Genomic DNA, 8,543 nt, shown 5'->3' with positions numbered 1-8,543 from the left:
TAGTTCTATTTCTCTCTTCTGTATTCCTTCTTCTGTTGCTTTCCAATATTATACTTGTTTTTCAAACTATTTTTCTTTTCTTTGGTTGTTTTTTTAAACCTTAAACTTTTCATTCTCTTTCCCCCCTTTCCTTTTTCTTCCCCACATAAAATTACTTGTTCATTAAAGATGGCTTCTTCTTTGTCCCAATCTTCTTGTTCTGCAGGCATTTCTTGTTGTTTCTCATAGTTCCAAATCTCCATTTCTAAAAATTGAAATACGAAGCCAAAAGAGCTTCTTCCTTCTTGTGCATCTTCTTTATACTTTTTAAGTTCCATCTTCAATTCTTCCAAAAGTGGTGCCATTTTAAAAACTTTTAAACAACCACCTGATTAATTTTAGTCATTCAAATGCAATAACCAAAAATCCAGAGATCGCCAAGTAATCCAAATACACCCAAGCTGTTTCTTTTTGCTTCTTTTTTCCACTTTCTCTTCTTGTGGTTCTACTATTTTGTTGCCAAGTTTCAGTTAAAATGTATCTTTTAGAAGTCTTATTAAAGTTTTACTGTAGATTCCTTTTAATTCCAGGCAGTCTCCTCCCTTTTTTCCAGATCCTGCCCTTTTATTCTTTTTCTCTCCTTTCCCACTTTTAAAAGCTTTTAAGTATCCAGAAAACTTTATTATCCCTTTGACATTTTATTTTCAGCTTCAATGCCCATTGATATCAAAGTGATTTATTTTTCCAATTTCTTGCTTAACTGTCAATATAGGAAAGAGAGAGAGAGAGAGAAAAAACAAATCCTTTCCCTTCTCTCTCTTTCACTGCTTCAAAATCTTTGGGAATGTTACTTTTTTTGTAGTTTAAATTCCAGGGTACCTTAGTTGTTGCTTTTGCAGTTTAACTTGGTTAACCAAGATTTTCTCTTCTTATCTTCCTCCTGCACATTCTTTTCCCGTCAAGTTCTTCTTTGAGGTGGCCATTTCTGACCACCGCTGCAACCACCTTCAGGAAAGGGAGTAATGGCCAGCTGAGGAGGAGAGATGTGGCTCTCCTCAACCCTGCTGGCAGTCTTCCCCTTCTTCACCACCTCTACAGGGTGGCTTAGCCCCGAAACCAGCTGGCTCGGGGTGCTCCAGAGGCGAGCACGGATCGAAACCGTGCACGATCGCAGTTTCAGTCTGTCCACGAAGAAGCTCAAACCGGAAGTCCTGGTAGTAAAAAATTTTAAATCCCACCACTGGACCAATTCAAAGTTTAAGGACTATGTGTGTGGGTATGGGTGTGTGGGTTAGAGTTGATCAATGAGAGAGAAAAAGGCGTTGAACAAAATAATAAGAACAGACTTTCCTCATAATATCAGAAGCAGAAATATTACCCTTGATGTTAAACTCTACCAATAAAATTATTAGAATAATAACAAACTAAAATATACTGAAGTGATCAAATACTGTACCTCTGAAGTGGAATTATGGAGGTTGGAAGTAGGAAGTGAGTCATCCTTCTTAAAATCTTAAATGGCTAGATAGGGAATAATAATCTGAGAAAAATAATTCCCTTCTGCTGACTTGCCAAATATTTCAGCATTGACCAAACATGATAGGAGCAAATTGTAAGGAAGTAGTTTAAATGCCACTATAATAATAAATAAATTAGTAAACTAATTGAATGTCTTTGGGCAAGTCATGATCTCTCAATCCAACCTAACTTTCAGGTTCTGATTATAAAATGTGAGTGATCTCCTATGGGCAGAATCTTTTTTACATAGACAAAAGAGGGAGGGAAAAGGAAGGAGGGAGGGAGGGAGGGTGGGAGGGAGGAAGGAAGGAAGGAAGGAAGGAAGGAAGGAAGGAAGGAAGGAAGGAAGGAAAAAAATAAATAAGGAAGGAAGGAATAAATAAGGAAAGAAAGAAAGAAAGAGAAAGAAGGAAGGAACAAAGAAAGAAAAAAGGAAGGAAGGAAGGAAGGAAGGAAGGAAGGAAGGAAGGAAGGAAGGAAGGAAGGAAGGAAAGAAAGAAAGAAAGAAAGAAAGAAAGAAAGAAAGAAAGAAAGAAAGAAAGAAAGAAAGAAAGAAAGAAAGAAAGAAAGAAAGAAAGGCTTTCACAATCTCCTTCTCTCTTTTCAGTAATGCCTGGTCTAAAAAAAATCAAGTAATTAAATGAAATCTGTATCTCTGAACCCAAAGCAACAGTGACACTGCCATGCAAGGAACAAATGTTGAAATGGTACAGCAATGCCAGGTTACAAAATTAGAGGTGCTGGAAATAATCATCTCTTTGGAATTGCAATAATGCAAAAGTGTTAAAATGAATCCTGTCATGAAGACCCACGATGTATAACAGGCTGCATCATGAATTGGCCAAATTATAGAAGAAAATGTTTTTCAGAATCTTTGTGTATTTCTACACTGAGATCTCTCCTCTGACTCTGCACGCCAGCATTTCTACATGGTATTCTATTCTCTGATAACATTTGATCCCTGATCCCTTGAAATAAGTGTATTGTTTCCCCCCTTTGAATTTGGAATAGATTCTGACTATTATTTGGAGCATCCAATCTATCAATGACTTTGCTTTTTGATATTTGATCTTGGATGCGAAGGAGGACCAAGACGAGGCACTGGGAAAAGCAAATGCAGAAGGGCCAAATTAGGATAAGGCAAAAATATGTCCCATTGTTCCTTTTCTTGAAGACCATGATTATGTACCAGAGACCTATCCACTCAGCCCACAAAAATGTCACCAGTTTCATGACAACCAAAGGCAAAGAATCAGAGGAGAGAAATACTCCATAGGAAATCATCTGGCATGAGAGGAGACAAGACATAATGGTATTTATGGTACTTTCAGTACTTTTGCATAGGATAAATTCTACCTGATTTGGTTTGTGTACTTAACCAAGTCCTACATACTTGACTGTTTGTTTGTACTTGATTGTTGTCCTTGGTGAAGACTTCCCTTGCTTAATATGGCTCTGTTGAATATTATTGGCACCCCCTATCAGATTCAGGCAACTGCAGAATGGAGTGCAGAATTCAAGGTTGCTGATGATAGGATAGGATTATAGAGGATGCTTCTAAGGTTCTTAATGAGAAAGGGATCAAAAGGATAGTTTACTGACCTGAGTCTTACTGGCTATCAGGACAAAGTTCCATTACCAATAATGTATTTGGTCCATTATGGCAGGAAGCTTTATAAACTATATTTTTAATCCAGATTATTCAGTAAAACATAATAAAACAGATTTCAGCTGAGCACAGAGCAATTGCTAACCAAGTGGCAGTTTCCTGATCAGTAAATTCCTCTACCCTGCAGCTTCAAAGAAATAACAAGCCTGAGCTGAGCACAATTATCCTGAAAAGGCAGTTTTAATTTCAAGATTGCTCTCCTGAAATCTAACTGGTCTAGCTGCAAAATTGACTTCAGATGCTATAGGAAGTAGCTAGTAAAATGATAAAGTCCAGAGGGAAGCTAGGGGTTTAAGCATGTCACAGAATTCCCTTCCAAACTGGGAACTTCTCAAATATGAGATTTTCCATTTTCAGAATTTTCTTACTAGGAATTTTTTTTCCTTCTGTACAATTGTGTGTCATTCACAAAGACTTCCTAGACAAATCCCTGCAGGGTAGGGTTTGCGGGTTTTTTTTGCAAGTTTTCTTAGGAGTGGCATGCCAGGAATGTCAAACCCGATTTCATTGAGGGCCACATCAAGGTTCTGTTTGACCTCAGGGGGCCGGGGTGGATGTGGCCAGGGTAGGAATGGCCAGTTCGAAGTCAATCATGTCAGGGAGCGCCTGGTGGCCTGAGCATTCTGCTAACGAAAACAGGCTCCTGAGCTCAGCTTTTGGTTGTGATATCCTCCTGCAACCCTCTTCCAGTGAAAACAGAGCTCTGGAGGGCTGCCTGCAGCCCTTGTGACTTCCATTTTTGGCTGCAATGACCTCCTGCAACCCTCCCAAACTCCATTTTCACTGGCAGAGGATTGCAGGAACCCATTGCAGCTGAAAATGAAGCCGCCTGCACCTGTTTCATTTTTGCTGGCAGAGGCACAGTGGGCTGTTTCCTGGGCAGCCCCCTGTGCTGGGGTGGGATTCAAATTTTTTAACAACTGGTTCTGTGGGCGTGGCTTAGGTGGTAGGCATGGCTTGGTGGTCATGTGACTGGGTGGATGTGGCTTGGTGGTCATGTTATTGGCTGGGTGTGGCCAATATTACTCACATCTTCTCGCCTGGCCTTTCAAGACTGTGGGGATGCTGCAACGGTCGTAAGTGTGAAAAATGGTCATAAGTCACTTTTTTCAGTGCCATTGTAATTTTGAATGATCACTCCACACAAGCAAAGTATCAGCAAAAGAGGGAAAGAAAACGCCAGAGAGGTTTCTGAGACAGGAAATCTAGTCCTGCCAAGAATGTAATAAGGGTTAACGGAGAGGCAGTTTCTGTAAGCAACACCAGAATGTTTCCTTCCTGCCTTCCTTACAGGATTAGGCCAGTAATTTCTTCTAACAACCGGTTCTCTGAACTGCTTAGAATGTAAACAACCGGTTCTAGCGAATAGGTACGAACTGGTAGAATCCCACCCTTGCCCCTGTGCCAGATCTAAGGACCCCCTGGGCTGGATCTGGCCTGTGGGCCTTGAGTTTGACACCCCTGTTGTATGCCATTACTTGCTTCCTAGGACTGAGAGAGAGTGACTGGCCCAAGGTTACCCATATGGCTTCATGTCCTAGGTCAGTGGTGGCTAACCTTTTTTGTCTCCTGTGCCAAAAATTGTGTGCGCACTTATGTGCACGCACTCGTGTGCCCGCACCCAGAAGGCAATGTGTGCGTTCCCCGTATGCTCCCTGTGCATGTGCATGCAATACCCCCATGCGCACCACGTGTCTCTGCACATGCGCGCACATCTCCCGCGTACCCCCTGCACCACCACTGCACATACGCAACAGATACCCAACAATCAGCTGTTGGGTGGGCAGCACACACGCATGTACAGTGGAGCTCTTCCAGGTGACTTCTCGTGTGCTGGCAGAAGTGGCTCTGCGTGCCACTTCCAGCACGCATGCCATAGGTTCACCATCACAGTCCTAGGTGAAACTAGAACTCACAGTTTCCCAGTTTCTAGCCTGATGCCTTAACAGCTGCACCTGTAAACTTGGATGTTTGAAATCCATACACTATATGGGAAGGTTAACTCAGAAGAGAGCATCTCTCTGTGATTGATGAAGCAGAGAAAATAGTGGTAATTTCTGAACATGGTGCTTATGCAGAGCTAGAAGTTCACGTTTTAATGCCATGAGAATATTTTTCTTGCAGGAATTTCTATTCTCTGGTGTTTTGTCTTCATTGTGAGCTTGTCACTCATGATACTTTTCCCTTCCAATATAACGGGTGGGAAACTTGCATTCCTCTCATCTCTGATCCAATCAATGTTAATTGCAAAGTCTACAGCATCTCCTTGGAGGAAGGGGTTGATAAAAGGATGAAGGTTATCTTGATTTGTATACATAAATCTCAATAGAGAAAGTGAAAAGGCAAGAGCATTTTTTTTTATCTCAAGGCAGTCATTAAATAAAGACGATGGAGAAGGGGAAAATTCTGCAAGTGCTGGCTAATCTCTAAATATGCATGCTGTAGTCTTCACCACGATGTTATTGAACTATGGTCCTCTCTGGAGAGCGAAGTCAGCTCAGCCTGTGCTGACTGTGCTGAGTTGAGCTACCATGCTCTCAACCATACCAAACCAACAACACGCTCTGTGGCCATTTCTGTTTTGACTGCAAGGCAGAATAGAATGATACCTAGCAATTTGTATTTGTTTGCTCATGGGAATATCAGTCTTCAGAAGTCCAAAAGCCTCACATTCATGACTTCTGGCATGGATGTAGATGCATCTCTTATGTTGTTATTGAGGGTTGTTTTTTTTTTTTTTTGAGGTCTTGGCTTGTTTTGTTTTTTTTCCCCTGTAGTGGTTTATGACTTTGATTTCATCATCCAGAATACCTTGGTAGAATTAGAAAAGAAAAAAAAGAAAGAAAGAAAGAAAGAAAGAAAGAAAGAAAGAAAGAAAGAAAGAAAGAAAGAAAGAAAGAAAGAAAGAAAGAAAGAAAGAAAGAAAGAAAGAGAAAAGAGGGAGGGAGAGAGGGGAGGGGAGAAGGAGAGGAGATGGAGAAAGAGAAGAAGGCTCATGATGGGGATTGCGTTATTATATTTGGTCATGGGTGCTTTGCACATGGGCATAAATGACCATCCAGCAACTGGCATCTTCTGTTGCGAGGCATAATTGGAGACTTTTCCATGTTCTTTTCATGGTGATGAAAAGTGAAGAGTCTGGATTAAATCACTGCCATCACTGTTACTTCTTCTTTGTTCCCAAACTCTGGCAGCTTGAGAGAGCATGTCATCTACTCCAAGAGCAGTAGCTATTGCCACCCTCATTAGAAGACAGCAATAAAAAAACAGATTGTGTATAAGTTGGCAGACTTTCCTCCTGCTTTAAGGTTGGTGGGTAAGCACATCAGCATATCAGGGCTGTGGGGATGAGAAGATCACTCTGAATTCAATAGGGGTTACTCTTAAGAAACAAGTTATAATACCAGTTATAAAACTGAAGTTAATTCTGATATGCTTAGAATTTGTTCATACATTAAATCCTGAACCGGGGTCCCCTAAATTGTCAACCACAAACTCACTATCCCAATTTTAGCTTAATCAAGTATGCTGTGTGAACTTGTTTTAGAAGAAAGAGATATAATTAGATGTCGTGTGGGCTGTTTTGTGTGAGGAAACTTGACAATCAATCCAATTCTTATTACAGCTCTAATTTGTTAAGAGAGTTGGCCCTCAGGAAGCCATTTCTGATGACACGGAAAGATGATGCCAGCATTTTGTAGTTCAATGCAGAGAGCAAATCTGTGTAAGCTGCAGACTCAGGAAAAGAAGTTCTCTCTTGTGACTTGAGAGTGAACAGATATGATGGATAAGATGCTATTTGAAATACACTCGGCAAGGTAAAACTAATGGAATAGGCCTGATCTGGCCTACCAAAAGAGAAACCAAGATAAATGGGATGGTTCTCTGGAATGTACAAATCACCATTCCCTCAAAATAAGATTTCTTTCAAAGATGGACATGGAATGGTACCTTGACAGAATATTTTCTTCAGAGGTACAAATATGACTGCAGTTACCGCCTCCCAAACATCCGTTCTTGAAGTATTGATCAATTCTTCTCATTTTTCCAATCTTCATCCTAGTCCAAGGGATTTATACTTTACACTAAGCCAAGAAGTAGTTGAGAGCTTGTGGTTTACAATGTTACCTGAGCACAGCCCATGGTGGTTTAAACTTTGTGAAGCAAGCAAACAAATCACTTGGGATATAGCATAATTCAGGGATGTTGAACTAAAATTCTAAGCAACTACAATTAACATAACCTGAAAGATGCTAGAAGTTATGGTTCATTAAAATATGAAGTGTGGTTGCTTGTTCTGCCAGTGTGGTGGGGGCATAGGTCTCGCTTAGTGGTTTCTATGTTAAAATATTGTTTTCTGCTTGGTTTATTTATTTATTTAGTGTATGGCATGTGTTAGCCAGGGATCACTGAGGTGCCTGTCTGCCTCTGTGAAAGGAGTTTTTTTCTGGCTGTGTTATCTTTACCCACAGGATGCCTTGAATGCCAGTAGGCAATCAGCGGAGGCTCCTTTCTTGTCTCACCGTGGTTTATTCCTTCACGGGAATTGAGCCGCTGAGCTGTTGACCTCAGCAGTATGCAGGCCCAGCATCTTACCACATGAGCCACTGCGGCCCTTTCTGCCTGATAATACTATGCTAAAGAATACTCAGCCACCAAAACTGGTAAGGGAAATTATTATATATAAAACATACAGCATTTATATAAACTTCTGAGCCCCCCGCCCCTCCTGGTGTGGTCCATTTTTGGCCAGCAAGGTGCTGCAGGAGGTGTCCATCCCATCTCCACAGAGGAGAATTACAATGCTAATCCAGCCCTCAAAGAAATCCAGTTTGACACCCCTGATCTAGAGAAATGAAGTCTTTTTAAAATACACTTTAACTTATCTTTAGTGATGACATCAAAATGGAATTTGGACTGTAAAAGTATGTGACACTGACAATTAAAAAAGACAAAGAAAGCATGGATACTCAGTTGGAATTGAACCAAAATCAATTCCATCTGAGTGCATTGACAGTGGAAGTTCTATCTATTTATTTGTTCATTCACTCATTTGTTCATTAAATATTTAAGCTGTAGGAGATAACCAGGCTGAGCCTGAGGGTGGGGTCAAACACATTGTCAGTTTGGAGTTGCTCCACTCACACAAGGGACACAAGTCCACCCCCCCTAGAATTCCATTGACTCTTTTCTAGCGCCAATTTTCCTTGACTGTTGGTAGATCAGATTCTTGTGTATAGGCAGCATGTAGTAAATTTGAAATGCTTTGAACTAAACTTCTGTTCCTGGTTACTTGCACCTGAGAAAGCAACTCCAGAATGATAATCCTCATTCATTTAGCAATCATTCAAAGTTACAATGGCACTGAAAAAATGAG

The sequence above is a fragment of the Pseudonaja textilis genome, chromosome 1 (assembly GCF_049901715.1).
Source record: "Pseudonaja textilis isolate UNSWEBS1 chromosome 1, rPseTex1.2, whole genome shotgun sequence".
In the NCBI taxonomy this organism is placed as follows: domain Eukaryota; kingdom Metazoa; phylum Chordata; class Lepidosauria; order Squamata; family Elapidae; genus Pseudonaja; species Pseudonaja textilis.
The sequence above is the reverse complement of the archived record's forward strand: the minus strand, read 5'-3'. Positions refer to the sequence as shown.